At 36.3% G+C, this 17159-nt stretch overlaps 1 long non-coding RNA gene across 2 annotated transcripts; it reads right to left on the bottom strand.

Annotated features, from left to right (window-relative positions):
* Positions 1 to 683: 683 nt before the first annotated feature.
* LOC107842512 lies at positions 684 to 16029 on the bottom strand. 2 transcript variants are annotated; one of them, XR_007045118.1, is made up of 6 exons: positions 15866 to 16029; positions 14421 to 14630; positions 14124 to 14330; positions 10267 to 10523; positions 1300 to 1578; positions 684 to 1216 (listed from the first exon to the last, which is right to left on the bottom strand). It is a non-coding gene; the product is annotated as an uncharacterized LOC107842512 (long non-coding RNA). The 2 variants fall into 2 exon arrangements; XR_007045117.1 differs by lacking the exon at positions 10267 to 10523 and having other exon boundaries at positions 740 to 1216; positions 15866 to 16027.
* Between the last annotated feature and the right edge of the window lie 1130 nt (positions 16030 to 17159).

Consider the following 17159-nt stretch of genomic DNA (forward strand, 5'->3'; position numbering starts at 1 on the left):
AAAATCATAAATTTTTGAAGTTGCAGTTGTATTTGACCATGAATAAAAAAAATTTAAAGTTGAAGTGAGGATGAAAAAAATGAAAACAAATTTTATGTTTCACTTTTCCAAATACAACTCCAAGAATACTTATGGCCAAACACCATTTTTGAAAGACATAATACATAAATATGACTTCAAACTTAACACCAAATTATAACATTGAACTTAAACTTTGATAGTGCACAAGTAGGCCCTTTAACTATACAAAACCTGAATAAAACAACACTCCAATTTTGCAACTACACGCGTATACCACACTTGCTCTGACATGGATTACTAGTCCACTTATATGGTGCCACCTAATAAAAAACACATTATAAGGATGACCTTTAACTTTGTTGGTGAACCAATAAACCCTTTAACTATACAAAAGTTTGAACAAAAAAACCAATATTTATTTGTTCAGATTTTGTAAAATTAAAGGACCTACTTGTGCACAGTTAAAGTTTAATATCAATGTTATAATTTGATGTCAAGTTTAGGATGATCATAGTTATGTATTATGCCTTTTTGAAATAAAGTGAAATTTCTTCTAAAAAAAAAAAAAGTAAAAACTTCTTATGACCAAGCAGGATATTTATTTTGTCAAACTTCAAATGCTTTTAAGCCAAAAAACAATAAGGTGGGATATAATAGTATTATACTAACTCAAAGCTTTTGACTTATTTTGAGTTATCTTAACAAAAACTTCCAAAAATTTCCAAACACCAAGCTAAAAAATGCTTTCAAACTAGTTTCATCCTCCAGCTTATTTATGAAAACCTAAAACAAAACTTGAGTCCTAAAACGGAGCTATTTTTTCTAGTGTTTTTTTCAATTTTCAAAATAAACTGAACCAAATATCAAATTTAGATCAAAAAGAAATATTAAAACACTAAAATGGTGTAAAAACTTAGGTTCAGTAAAAGAATAAAAAATAAATAAAATAGGTGTTCACATCGGTGAATCAAGACACCAACACTCGTAGTTAGCTCTGGATATTGCTAAGAGCTCCTCTATTGTCATTCTCTCATGTGCCACGGTTCTCCATGGATCACAGCTACCAATAAAGCTTAGATCTGGTGTATTTGATACACCAACCATTGGGTGGTCCTGTGAGCACATCCTCTTGTACAACCTCATGGCAGACACTGAATCTTGGTAAGGATCATGGAAACCAACTTGGATATCATATCTGTTTGGCCAAAAGTTTCAGTCAGCACAACACATAAGTGTAGAACCAGTACTAAACACAATTGAAGCAAATAAGTTAATAACCATCAAGCCAGCCACCAACTCAGCACACCATCGCTTCATTCAAGATCCAAGGAAACAAGTGACTGAAAATTTTCTTCAGTAGCAAGGGGCAATCAAAGTACACTGCACAATGGGAACATAACGGATAAACTTGACCAACAAAAATACAAGAGAAGATAGAACTAAGTAAAGAAAAACATGAGTGAGCAAGGAACTTGCCCTAGATAAGTCTTAGTTAGATATTTGAGAGAGTGGCTAGCAAAGTTGGTCTTCATCAGGGGCCGGTATTTTGCAGTATCTCTGCATATAGAACAAAAGCAAGACATGAATATTACAAGCCATGACTAGGGAAATGCATCTCGTACAGAAAAGATCTCCGAGGCATATACACAGATAGCGTGTCCATGTACCCAACTTGATAGATGAGAACTTGAACAATTGATATGATACTTCTTATTTTTATCTTCATCTCTCACGTTTGAATTTCTCAAAACAGAAAATAAGAGAAGTCAACACAAAAGCTGCAACGGGAGCAATTGTACATGCTCGCAGATCAAGTTTCCATAACCACCACACTGTTATTTTCTCTTGCAGATGGAAGGAAATAAAGGGACCGAGGGAGCCTTAAATGAATATATTTATTAGGTTCCGACCTGGAATCTTAAGCTAACACATTTATTAGGTTTTGACCTTGATTTTTTAATAATATTTTCATATTTTACTAGATGCCAATGTCTTGAATTGCCCTTTACAGGTACTACACATAAAAATGAAACAAAATTTACCATCGGTTTGCAGTTTCAACACTTCTGACTGATTCTGACAAAAAAAAGGCATAATACATAAACATGACCTTTAACTTAACACCAAATTATAACTATGCCCTTTAACTTTGCCGGTGCACAAGTAGGCCCTATAACTATATAAAAGATGAACAAAAAAACACTCCAATTCTACAACTTACAAGCGTGAAACTCAATCGCTCCTACGTGGATTAGTAATCCACTCAGATGCTACCACCTAATAAAAAAGACACATTATAATTATGACCTTTAACTTTGCCAGTGCACAAGTAGGCCCTTTAACTATACAAAAGCTGAACAAAAAAACACTTCAATCCTAACTCTGACGCGCGTGGTTTTGAGTGTATACACGCATTTTGCCAGGTAGGATTTGAGTGTTTTTTTGTTCAATTTTTGTATAGTTAAAGAGCCTACTTGTGCACTGGTAAAGTTAAAAGGTCATAGTTATAATTTGGTGTCAAGTTAAAGGTCATATTTATGTATTATGCAAAAAAAAAAAATTACAAGGAATTGGAATATTCACAAAATAATGACAGCAGTTTTATTGCGGAAGCAAATTCTGTAGGAAGACATAATGAGTATAGTTCTAAGTATTACCTTACTTTCTTTCAATAGACGAAAAACCTCTCAATGTTACAAATCTTGGAAAGAGTATTCTCTCATTGGCCAAAAAAGTATGCAACAACAACATATCCAGTGTATCCCATAAAGTGTGGTCTGAGGAGGGTAGAGTGTACGCATATGTTACCTCTAACTCAAAAGTAATGTAAAAAGGTTCTTTCCGATAGACCCCCGACTCAAGACAGAAACAATCTAGAAAAAGACGTAATGGAAGTACAAGAGACAATAGATAGTAAGAAAAACAACAGATTGTAGCAGAATAGTACTATAACAAAATAATACTACAAAAATAATAGATAGCAGCAGATCCAAGAAACTACAAGGGTAGTCCTACGACTACTAGTAAGGGCAACAAGACAACATTCCTACCTACTACTATGGTCTATGGCCGTGTTCTTATCTACTAACTTTCTAGCTTAATACGTGCCTTTCTAATACAAGTCAAATTGCCGCCTTAGCTTTTGATGACATCTTTGAAGGCCAACACATAAAGGCTCAAGACTTGTTCACCCCAAGAGCACAAGGATATGCAAGGAAGGCTCGTTTTGAGCATGTCATTTAACAAACCCAAGTGTGGAAGGTTGGTTGGAGCCTTGAAGACTTGAGGACTCTCGGGTTTGGACTCTTAATGGCTCACTTCATTTTGGGGCAGCTTCATTAAGGGCATTTTGGTCACTTCATTGTGCCCAAAATACACTCCATAGGCTCCCCTCATTAAGGGTAGGGAGGTCATTTTGTCCTCATTTTGTAATAGCTATAAGTAGTTCTTTAGGGTTCATTTTACATTTGGTTGATTATTGTCAAGACATGAAATATTTGTAACACCTAAGTCTCTCTTGAGAGTGTATCACTTTTGAGTAGGGCTTGGAAAAGCCACCCCCACACGTAACTAGGGCTTCCAAGTGTGGACACACTTGTGTTGCATTTTGGCTTGAGACGTTGATGTTTAAAGGAGGTAAAGTCCCTCTTGTGTCAACGTAGGAATTAGGCGTTTGGTGTGTGTAGTGTTAAAGGTCCAAGAGTGGAATATGCTCTTGGGTTCTTAAGATTATACCATCACTTATCTAACTATCTATCTTGTATCTTGTTTTAGTTTCGGTTTTCCTTGTCTTGTTGTTGAACCCGTGGGGGTCTTCTTGTTGTAACATTGTTGTTCTTCATTTTATTGTTGTAATATAGTTTGGGATTGTTGGCTGAAATAGGTGTTAAACACCTTGTTATATCGTGTTCTTGTTGTTGTTCTTGAATCCGAGAGTGGTCACCATCTTGGTCCTTGGTTCTCTCGAACTTGTGGACTGTTTTTTCGGTGTATGTTTGGACTGTTTTGAGCCAATTTCGTGTCTCCCATTGTTGTCTTGTATCATTTGGTATCAGAGCCATCTTTGATTTTGTTCTAACAAGATCAATCTTAGGCTTGAGAGTTGAAAAAAATCAAAAAGAAAAAAAGAGTTGAAAGCTGAAAAATTCCAGAAAAGGAGTAATCTGCCCGTTCTTGGCCTAGAACTTGTTGTTCTTGTCTTGGCCGAGATTGTGGAGTCTAGGTCTAGGTGTCTTTTACTTGTTTAGTTGTTTCTAGTATTAGTATTGTTCTTCACTAACACTTTTGAGTCTATATCTAAACTTGAGCTTATGTTGCTAATGTTGTTGATGTGAACATTGCCGTGTGATGAAGTTGTTGTGACCTTGGCCGATTATGGTGGTCTTGTTGTTGTTGTGGAGTTGGTTAGGCCGTGTGGTTGTTGATGTTATTCTTGTGTTCTTCACACCTTCATGTCTTGTTAAAATAAAGTGAATGCTAGATCTATAAAGGTGAGGAAAAAGAGTTGAAGCCTTGTTTGTCTTGAAAGACTTGCAATCACTGAAGAACTTGTCAATCACATCTCAACCGCTTCCCTTGTTTTAAGGACCTTGTCTTGAGGGAGAAAGTGCAAGAAAGTCAAATATTCAATCTTTGAATTTAAAAAGGGATGTCAAGACTTATATTTCCCTCCAAACCAATTCCCACCATTTCCAACTTACAAATTGATCAAGACTTCCAATTTGGGAAAAAAAAATTGTTAAGACCGCACCCATTACGTGACTGCCACATCACATTTACTGTTCACACGACAACTTTTAGGCTCAAATTTGGATTCTTAGTTTCTTGTTGTTGATTCTTGTACTAATTGACAACTAGTAAACACCTACTAAGTTGTAAATTAGTTTTTGAATACGTTTCTTCGTGTTAGCGTTATTTTTGTGCTTTTATTGTTTTTAAATTGTAGTATTTCTTGGTTCAAGTTCGTACATTACTTTCTTGAGTCTTTAAGCAAAGAATCCATTCCGACCAAGGAGTAGACTCACCCCTCGACTCATCACGAACTACAAGCCGACTTGCAACACTTGTGAAACCGAGTGTGAGACGATCAAAGTGTGAGAGAGTGTGGTGAGGATCTTGTGAACTAATTGTTTTGCTTTGTGAGTTTGTTTTGTTTTTAGGTACCCATGGCTTCAACCTCTCAAACCTTGGGCAATGACACTACAATTGCTATTTTGGCTAAACTTGAAGCCATGGCCCGTCAATGGAAAGTGATAAATGAAAGGTTGGATCATATGGGAGTTCCAAGGGAGCGAGTGGACTGCCCGGACCCACGTCAAGATGAAGGTCGTAGCTCAAATGAGCTACAAGGTAACGAAGCTATCTCCTACACTCTTACAAACTTAAAATGTTATGATGTGGCTAGTAGTAGCCAAGTGGATGTAGTTGGTAGTTTGCCGAAGGAGTTGCATGAGCTTTCCCGAAGTGATACTCTTGACACTGCTAGGAGTGAACCCGTGAGTTTGTTCTTTGATAAATATTATGATGTTTGCTTGACTCATAGGGATAATCATGCGTTTGAAACCACTTTGAAACTTGAAAATGATCCCTTAGAGAGTGAAGGTTCCGAATCTGTCCGCGGGATAGATCCCACTCTCTTTAGGCATAATATCTTGTTTGAAGATAGTACGATCACTCCTAATGAACCTAGTGGTTATATTGATAGTATTAGCTTGTCTTGAAAGCTATATCCTATATGCTAATCCACTATGGTGTGACAACATTCCTCCTCAAGATGGAAATCTCTTCTTGGAAGATGAGAGTACTCTTAAGGGCAGGGAATGTGTAGTCTTGGAAAGGAATAGCCAATCGGGTGAAGATGACCTTGACTTGCTTGTTTGCTTGGGAAACCCGAATTGTGGCTATTCCTTGAAAAATGATGTCAATTATGATCCTTTGCATAACACACCACCCTTGCTTGATAACTATGGGGATGACTTACTTGATATTTATGATGACTTGAATTGTGATCCCTTTGATGTTAATGGTGGTTTGTGTTTACTAGAGAACCCCTAGGGCAAATGTGTCATTGCCTCTTTGGAGTGTTGCTCATATACGTGCATCCATGTTTGACACACTTAAAGTTATGTGAACTGCAACTTGTGGGTGCCAAGTTATATTCTTGTTTGCGGACTGTTTTGTACCACTTTTTGTGTGTTCTGCCTTGGCATGATGATGTTTATTATTGTGCTAACTCTAACCCTCATGCCATGAGGAAGTTGTGCTTGTTTGTCCTTTCTCTTGTTTTGCAAGGTATGGATTCGAGGTCGAATCCTTTTCAAGGAGGGGAGGATGATACAAGTCAAAATTGTCGCCTTCGCTTTAGATGACATCTTTGGAGGCCAACACCTAAAGACTCAAGACTTGGTCACCCCGAGAGCACAAGGAAGCCTCATTTTGAGCATGTCATTAAACAAACCCGAGTGTGGAAGGTTGGTTGGAGCCTTGAAGACTTGAGGACTCTCGGGTTTGGACCCTTAATGACTCACTTCATTTTGGGGCAGCTTCATTAAGGGTATTTTGGTCATTTCATTGTGCCCAAAACACACTCCATAGGCTCTCCTCATTAAGGGTAGGGAGGTCATTTTGTCCTCATTTTGCAATCGCTATAAGTAGTTCTTTAGGGTTCATTTTACATTTGGTTGATTATTGTCAAGACATGAAATATTTGTAACACCTAAGTCTCTCTCTTGAGAGTGTATCACTTTTGAGTAGGGCTTGGAAAAGCCACCCCCACACGTAACTAGGACTTCCAAGTGTGGAGACACTTGCGTTGCGTTTTGGCTTGAGATGTTGGTGTTTAGAGGAGGTAAAGTCCCTCTTGTGTCAACGTAGGAGTTAGGTGTTTGGTGTGTGTAGTGTTAAGGGTCCAAGAGTGGAATATGCTCTTGGGTTCTTAAGATTACACCATCACTTGTCTAACTATATATCTTGTATCTTGTTTACGTTTCGGTTTTCCTTGTCTTGTTGTTGAACCCATGGGGGTCTAGTTGTTGTAACATTGTTGTTCTTCATTTTATTGTTGTAATATAGTTTGGGATTGTTGGCTGAAATGGGTGTTAAACACCTTGTTATATCGTGTTCTTGTTGTTGTTCTTGAATCCGAGAGTGGTCACCATCTTGGTCCTTGGTTCTCTTGAACTTGTGGACTATTTTTTTGGTGTATGTTTGGACTGTTTTGAGCCAATTTCGTGTTTCACATTGTTGTCTTGTATCACCTTCACACCTTTCTATCTAAGGTCATGCCTCGGTATGACCTCGGTAAGCTGCAACTGCGTCATATCCTGTCTAATCACCTCTCCCCAATACTTCTTCAGCCTACCTCTACCTCTTCTAAATCCATCCATAGCCAACCTTTCACACCTCACGCCCAAATCATCTCAACCTCGCTTCCCGCATCTTGTCTTCCATTGAAGTCACTCCTACCGTATCTCAGATATCCTCATTTTAATCCTCTCTCCTAGTATACCCACACATCATCGCAATATCCTCATCTTTGTAACTCTCATCTTTTGAATGTGACTCCGTCCTACATACCATAGTCGGTCTAACTACCACTCTATAGAACTTTTCTTTAAGTTTAAGCGACCTTATTACACAACACTCCAGATGCGAGCCTCCATTTCATCCATCATATACTTATACGATGAGTGATATCCTCATTAATCTCTCCATTTACCTGGGTAATAAAGCCAAGATTCTTGAAACCTAAGTTACTCGGACTCTTCACTTTCGGTGCTGCACCCGTGTCGACACGACATGGGTGTGAGCATGGGATCCGTACCCGAAATGGTCAACCGATTTTGGATACTTTGACCAAAATTGACTGGGAAAGTCCAGACAATTTAAGAAATTCTATAATCAAAATAAAAGTTAAGGTGAAATTGAAGAAAATGAAATACCTTGTATATAGAAATTTCTATGTTATTGCTTTCCTTTTTATCTCCTTTCAGGATTTTCTTCTTGAAAAATATTTTCTTCTTAAGTTTTCCACATAATTTCTTAAAATTTATGTTTTATAACTCTATTTTTAGATATTTAAATTATTTTTCGCCGAATCCCCGCACCCGTATCCATCCCTAGATCCATACCCCGAATCTTTAAATTGAGACAGTGAAGGATCCGACCTCTAGATCCGTACCCATATTGGACACCCGCACCCGAATCCGAGCAACTTAGCTTGAAACTACCTTTCTTTTGGATGGCCAGTGCATCAAGATTCACTTCCACATCATCCTCATGCTCCATCAAAATCCTAGAGAAGAAATTTAGCTACTCATAATAATGCTCAAAACACAAAACTACAATTCATAATCAACAAGAAATAAAGGAAGAAGGTGAAACTCATCGCTGAATTCCGTTAGTAGCTCCTCGTGTCTTCTTGACTCCAAAAGTAGTTTGTCCCGTTCAAAATATAATTTTAGGGGTTTTAATTGGATCTAAAGTGTGTAGGAGGCTTCATGAGCGAAACCAAACTTGTAATGAAAAAACTATCTGACACCGAGGAGGACTTGCAAGCTCCTCCTAGCCAAAATCCCAAGCTGCTCATGCGGCGTGAGGGTCGAGGAGAACAGAAGAGCTCCTACTCGCCAAAACCCCAAGTTGCGTCTGATGGTCTCTCCTTGTTACTTCACTATTTTTATGGCATAATAAACATGTCCTTTAACTTAGCCTCAACTGTTATTAGTGGTGTGCATCGACATGTCCTTTAACTTAGCCTCAACTGTCATTAGTGGTGTGCATCGGTTGATTCGATTTGATGTTATATATTATCAATTCGGTTTATCGATTTTTAGTTTTAAAATTTGCTAAATCAATAACCAAATCAATAAGATAGTTTTTACCGATTTTCGGTTTATTGATTTTGTCTTTTTATGTTATGCCATCTTGTTCCATGCTTTACTATGAATTTGTGTACTATTCCGTGTCTCGAGCCGGGGGTCTATCGGAAACAGCCTTTCTACTTCTTTAGAGGTAGAGGTATGGACTGCGTACATCTTACCCTACCCAGACCTCACTATGTGGGAATACACTGGGTTTGTTGTTGTTGTTATTGATTTTTAGTCTTTAACGATTCGGTTTAATTGATAAGAAAATACTCATAAGATAGAAATAGTAACAACTAACATGAAAAGAAACTGAATCTTAGTTGCAGCCAAAATCCTACATGATGTGTTCTAATTTACAAGAATCATTAAGGTTGAACTGAATGTTAGTTTAGAAAATTTAATAGGTTTGTTAGTTTGAAGAAATTAAAGAGAAATATATAATAAGTAAATATATATATACATATAAGTATAATATAAGTAGGGGTAATGTAGTATAGTCTATTGGGTTATCGGTTACCCCAATAAACCTATAAGAAAAAATTGAAATCGAACCAATAACCCAATAAAAAAATTTATAAAACCATTATAAAAATTATTAACCCAGTAACATTTTTATTGGTTTGATGTAATGCTCGCTTTAGTGTTTGCACATCCTTAGTTGCCGTCTATGCCCTCCAACTTTTGATGTGCACAAGTAGGCAAAACTTATACAAAGTTGAACACGTAGACACATGAGTTCTACATGACAAGTCACGTGAGATACACTCGAATTGATTTGTATTAGTCCACGTAGGACTCATTATGCTTTCAACTTTATACAAGATTAAGAGTCTACTTGTGCACAACCAAAGCTAGAGAGCATAGATGTAGCTACAGCCAAGTTGAAGGGCACATTTATGTATTATGCCTTTTATTTTTATTTTTGAACAGATCCCTTAGATTGCCTAGAAGCCTCGCGTGGCAAGCGAGGCAATTCTCATATCTTTAGTTTCTTCCTCATACCAAGTTAGCTCCTTTCAATCCGCTTTCATCCAACGATCTTCCTACTGATAGACAATACGTGATGAGCTCAAAACACCCAATATAACGATATAAACCTCACAAAATAGTTAAGATATGATGCAATAGAATTATAGGCTTTTAGTCAAATATCACTAGATTATTGCTATATAATATATGCAATAATCATTTTCGATGTAACATACAATGGAGACGAATATGATAGTAAGGCACAGGAATACGCTTAATAAGAGAAAAGTACTACATGACAAAAATGGCAGTTCATAACAAAAAGGACTATATCTTAACAAGTAGAAATAAAATGTGTAGATAACCAAGTTTCCTAAATTCCTCGGCCAAGAGCATCACCATCACTCACCTCAGAACTGCATCCCGTGAATCAAAACACCAACACTCATATTTGGATCTTGATATCTCTAAGAGCTCATCAGGCGTCATGCTCTCATGTGCCATGGATTTCCATGGATCAGAGCTACTGCTAAAGCTTAGAGGTGATTTGAAACCCTAATAGTCCCTTCCTTCTATTGGGTGGTCTTGTGAGTGGATCCTCTTATACAACCGCATGACGGAGACAAAATCATGGTAAGGATCATGAAACCAACTTGGATATCACATCTATTTGGCAAAAATTTCAATTAGCTAGTCTAGAAGTGGAAAACCAATACTAAGCACAGCTGAAGCAAATAACTATTAAGCCAACACATCTGCACAGAACTGCCTCATTCAAGCTCCATGTTAACAAGAAACCAACAGTGACAGAATATTTTCATCACTAGCAAGGGACTACCAAAGTAAAACGAACAATAGGAATATAATGAATAAACTTGACCAACAAAAATACAACAACACCAGTAAAATCCCACAAGTGGGGTCTAGGGAGGGTAAAGTGTATGCAAACCTCACCACTACCTCAAAGAGGTAGAGAGGTCGTTTCCAGAAAACCCTTGGCTCAAGTGTAGCAAATCCAAGTACAAAAAAAGGAAAATAGTAAGGAAAATATGACAACTCACAAGGGAACAGTATAAAATTTACCTGAAAAACCATAATCAGCCACAAAATAGTGCTATAATTGAAACAAAATAAACAACAACAATGATAGATATCTACGGCTAAACCCTAAGCTACCATACTACGGTACACGACAATACTCCTACCCGACTAACCTTCTACTCTAATTCGCGTTCTCCACATCCCTCTATCTAAGGTTATGTCCTCGGAAACCTCCATATGTGTCATGTATTATCTAATCACCTCACCCCAATACTTCTTCGGCCTACCTCTACCCCTCTTCGTACCTACTATATCCAACCTCTCGCACCTCCTCACTGGGCGTCTGCACCTCGCCTCATCACATGTTCAAACCATCTCAATTTCACTTCCCTCATCTTGTCCAACCCAGACGTCACTCTCACCTTATCTCGAATAACCTCATTCTTGAGTTTATCACACCTAGTATGTCCAAATATCCATCTCAACATCATCATCTCTTCGACATACATCTTCTGAACATAGGAGTTTTTGACTGGCCAACACTCTGTACCATATAGCGACATAGGTCTAACCACCACTCTATAAGACTTAACTTTAAGTTTCGATGGAATCTTTTTATCACACAAGACTCCAGAGAAAAGCCTCCACTTCATCCACGTCGCACTAATACGATGAGTGACATCACCATCTCTTTTTAAAAAAATTAAATCAGGTCATGCCCATTTTATTCAAAATAAAAGAATCCACAAGCTATGACCCAGGTCCAATTGACCTAAGTCTCAAACAAAAACCATACAAAAGTGTGAAAAAGGAAACAAAAATCTATCCTAAAATCAAAGACAAAAGAAAAAAGTAGAATGCTCTAGAAAGTTCAAGAATCTCTAGGCAACTCAATCCTCAACCGTCATCTTCTTTCATTAACTCGACCAAGCTATTGGTGATTTTGATGAGCATCGTAGAGAAGAAACCAGCACCGAATCTCCATAAGTGGGCTACCGACTTATGTATAACAAGGAGCTTGAGGGTATTTCACCAAGACGCTTTAAATCTCACAAATGTCATGAAATCAAACCCATAGAAGACTTCTTCAGCTCTCTACCAACACAACAATGTAGCATGAACGAGGTAAACACAACTCCAATCTCTTCTCAAAATCTCAAATAAAATAAGTTATAGATTTCCTCTTTCTTCCTTTTCCCAAGATGAACCTCAAATGAGGTTAATACCACTGCAAAGGACAAAGAAAACATCAACTGTGTCCAGATGCACTACTACACCTTCCTCATGCAACCCTTCACTGAATTTGCACTACAGATACTCCGTTTTGGTCTTGCTCAACTTAAACCCTTTTAGCTTCCAGTTTGTCTCCACCTCCAACCTATCATTCACTCCATTATGCGTCTCATCAATCAATACTATGTCACCTACATATAACATACACTAAGACACTTCATCTTAGATGCATTGTGCCAATACATCCATCACCACGGCAAAGAGGAACAGACTAAGAGTTGATCCTTGGTGCAACCCCACTCCCATAGGGAAATGCTCCAAGTCTCCTCCTACCATCCTAGCCCACGTTTTAGCTCCATCATACATATCCTTTATCGCCCTAACATAATCGATCGGTACACCTCTAGCCTCCATGCATCTCCAAAGTACCACTCGAAATTTTGTCGTACGTCTTCTCAATGTCAATGAACACCAACAAAAAAACGAAGAAAAATAAAACTAAGAAAAAAACATGAGAGTGAGCAAGTAACTTGCCCTAGATAAGACTTGGTTAGATATTCAAAAAGTGGCTGACGAAATTAGTATTCATCGGGAGGGTGGTATGTTGCAACATCTCTGCATAGAACGAAAGCAAGACATGAGTATTTCAGGCCAAGGATAAGGAAATGCATCTCATGCCAAAAAGATCTCCAAGGCATACTCATATAACTTTTCCATATACCCTACTTGACAGACAAAATCAGAGAACATGAACAAATTGATACGGCAATTCTTAATTTTATTTTCATCTCTTAGGTTCAAATTTCTCAAAACAGAGAACACGAGAAGTCAACACAAGCTCGCTAATCAAGTTCCCATAACGACCATATATTCTCCCACGGATGGAAGGAAATGAAGGCATCATGGGAGGACTTAAATGAACAAATATTAGGTAATGTGTTTACTAGGTAACGCCCTTGAATTTTAACAAATATACTCATGTTTTACTAGATCCAAATTTCTTGAATTTCTTTTTACAGATTTCACCGCATAAAAGTGAAAGATAAGCTACCATCGCTACTGACGCATAGCAGTTTATCAGTTCTAAGTGATTACAACAACATAGCCAGTAGATTTCCATAAGTACCCCTACCCTTGTGAGGTATAGAGGTTGTTTCTGATAGACCTTCGGCTCAAGAAAATCATTTTTTTAGAAAATACATTAGGACAAAAGGAATATAACAGATGGTGCTGGACATAATTGCGTCTATCGAATTCATGATATAACCAAATTCAGCATAAAAATAGCTAAAGATTCTAATTTTATTTTTATCTGTTTAAAGATTCTAAATTGTTGACAATGTGGGAGTTCAAAACTAGTTCTGGTAGAGGAGACAGAACTTTATCTTCTGGGGAATAATGGTACTTGGGGCGAAGTAAATATTTGGATGATCCCAGCAAGTGGAAAGATTAAAGTACCTTCATTTGGAGGAACGTCAAGAAAAACCTGAGGGTTGGAAATTACATACAAAAAAATTTTAGGTGCAACAAAGAGGGCCATTATACGCCTCACCTAGATGAGTAAATAAAAAACATGTGGAAAGGGCCTCGGAAAAATACTAGGCTTCTTGACATCAGTACCTGATTAAGCGAGTTAATAGGTCCATCTCAAGAACAAATCTACTTTGACCTAAGCATTGATGTTCCACCCACAACAACAGTCAGTTTTAAGCTACTCTCTTTCTCTTTATCTTTTTTGAGAATTAGCTCCTCTCTTTTTCTTTATCTTTTTAGTACGGTATTGTCCAGGCCAGATTGTGTGCACCTTGATTATTCCACCGGGCAACTATGTACTCTTAAAAAAGCATGTAATGCTGAATTATTGATAAATTAACCATTCATGTTAATGTATAGCAGCGTATAGACAAGCCCATGATCTGGACATAATGCATGATTTAAGGTTCCGAGAAAATAATTCATTTATTAGAAAGACAGGAACAAAAATAAAATTACCACAGAAGATGATCATGATAATTCATCTCTAAGAAATCCAAGTGTTTTTCAAAATAATCGCCCACAAGTACTTTTGCTTTTCCACCATCCAATCTTACTGTAATAATTGACCCTCCATTGTGAAGAATCTGCTGAATTTTCTCCCAGGCTTCCTCCAGAGGCATGGCATCTTGTAGATTTTCCTCTTTTATACCAGTAATTTCATACCTGGCACACAATGATGGGGAAGTATGAAAAGGTTTAATGCCAAAGCGCCAGCTAACACTATAAAAGATATGTTTATTTGCCAGCAGATACCTATACTCAGTCACAAGAATCTGAGGTAGAACATAAGTGTGAAAAGAAGCTTCTCATCTTCATCAACTAGGCATACCCTTGCGCAAAGGTCTTGAGACGAATGACCCCCAACCATTTCACAATCTATAGCAACTGCTTCCTGACCTCTTATGGTGCCAATTTCATAACTTTGTCAATTTTGGATTCTGAATAAAGCGTCTCAACCGTGTCCTGCAACAATTAAATATAATCATTCCAACAACTAAACATACATCTAGAGTATACCACGTGTAACTGATTCCTGTGAATGAATTCAGAGAGAAAATTCATCAACACACAATGGGTCGAGTGGCTAGATGACACATTTCCTTATGATCTTTGAGAGAGTCCAAGCTGCGCAGATCTTCAGACAAAAAATGCAGCCTCTTTCTACATAGATGCTTGAACAATTCACTTCTAAGCTGCTCGGACGCTTCGCTTTTGGTGCCGCACCGGTGTAGACATGGCAGTGTGGGTGTGAGATCCGTACCGCATTTGGTCAATCGATTTTGAGTACTTGGACAAAAATCAATGGTGTATATCGCGACAGATACAATAATTTTTGTAATCAAAACAAAGCTAAGATGAAATCGAAGAAAATGGAGTACGTTGTATATAGAAATTTCTATGCAGTCCTTTTCCTTATATCACGTTCTAGGATTCTCCTCTTGATCAATATCTTTTCCTCATAACATTTTCTAAGTTTTCCACATGTCTCATAATTTAGACATATAACTATCTTTTTAGATATTTGAATTATTTTAGTCGAATCCTCGCTCCCATATCCGTACCCCCCGAATGTTAAAATTTAGATCATGAAGAATCCAACCTCTAGATCCACATTTGAGTACAAGCGACATTGATTCACTTTGGAGAATGGACCTAAATCTTAAAGTGAGAAGAAAAGTTAGGGAGGACAAGAGAGAGAGAATTTACACTTAAAGAACATTAATATTCTAAGCACAACAACTGAAGAGCAACATGCTCCCTGAAAGGATTTGCAATATTTATTAGAGATAGCGCACTTAGGGTCATGAACTGAATGATAATAGGTTTTCATATGTTGAAGAAGATGTTCCTTCTAGTTCTTCTTATACTAGTTGAAACAAGCACAACACTTGTGCCTGATAGAAATCACATACAGAATATAACCAAATGCATTCTCCCACATATAGAAATACCTTCGTTAGGTGTTGCGAGATTCATGTGTTTACTCTTTCCCCTCCACAAACTAATGACATTCAAAGTATTACTGTGAATGCATCTAATTCTTAGTCTTCCCATCGAAGTAAAAATGCCCTAATATTCAATATTATGTTCTTGAGCAAATTAATAAGAAAAGAAAAAACCATTGAAGGAGAAAGCTCAAATATTTCCATATAATGCGAGTAATCAAAGATAATTTCCAACACTGCAGTTGAAATTACCTTTTCGTAGTGAGGGGTTTGTAGAAGAATTCTGAACTCTATCGGCTGAAATTGATAGGAACTGCCATGTGCAGAATGATCCAGCATATAGAATAAGAATATGGTCTGTTGAGAAAATTAAAGAAAAGCTGTTTTTAAGTGTAATAGTCAATTTGATCGCGCGTTATAAATTAACTTCTCAAATCTATCTATAAACTATTCATGCCTCTAATCTATATCTATATTTATATATATATATCTATAATATAACATTAAAAGTGTAAATATCATTAGAAAATTAATTTAAACTTTTTATCCTTCATTAAAAATACTTCTTTAGACGAAACTGTCTTTTTACAAATTTTTAATCTACTAGTTTAATCTCACGTATCTCGCACGTATAGCGCTTACTTATTTAAAATTAAATAATTTTATTTTTTGCGGAGATTTTTAAAAAAACTTCAAAGTTCAAATCACTTCTCAAAAACCTTTCAGATTTTAATATAATAATGTGAACATAAACATATACACATATAAATTTCACCACCAGAAGTTCCAAATGGTTGATGGATCATTAATTTTACGTTTATCATTTAATACTTTTTTTCTTGTTGCCACAAGCTAAGAGAGACATATCAATTTAAACTATATTTGCGTTACAATTTTTTTTATATATTTAAAACTTTCCTTGCTTTTAAATTCAAATTTTTGCAAAATCATTGATTATATTCTTATTACATACTTAAAACTTTTAAAAATCTATATTTCTTAAATTTTTCTTATTCTAACAGTTTTATATTTATTTCTACATTTTCTAAATCTTCTTAAAATCAAATTTAGTTGATTTATAATTCTTAAACTAATAAAAAAAATTATTGTCATTAATTTTGATGACTTCTAGTAAGAAAATGTTGTACCATAAATATATTTAATTAATTTTTAATTCTTAAATTAGGAAAATATAGTAAAATTCTGATAACTTCTAATCAGGAAAAGTTTTACCATAAATATATTTAATTAATTTTTAATTCTTAAATATTAGGAAAAAATAGTGAGAAGATGATTTTGTCCAAAGAAAAGACTTTTAGTGAAGGGTAAAAAGTTCAAATAATATTTCTAATACCCTTCACACTTTTAATATATTATAGAATAGATATAGATTATAGATTATAGATTATAGATATAGATATAGATATAGATATAGATATAGATTATAGATTATAGATTATAGATTATAGATATGTGTGAATTCAACAAACAACAAAATTTCTAATGCGCTTCACATTTTTAATATATTATAAATTATAGATATAGA

The sequence above is a fragment of the Capsicum annuum genome, chromosome 9 (assembly GCF_002878395.1).
Source record: "Capsicum annuum cultivar UCD-10X-F1 chromosome 9, UCD10Xv1.1, whole genome shotgun sequence".
Lineage (NCBI taxonomy): Eukaryota > Viridiplantae > Streptophyta > Magnoliopsida > Solanales > Solanaceae > Capsicum > Capsicum annuum.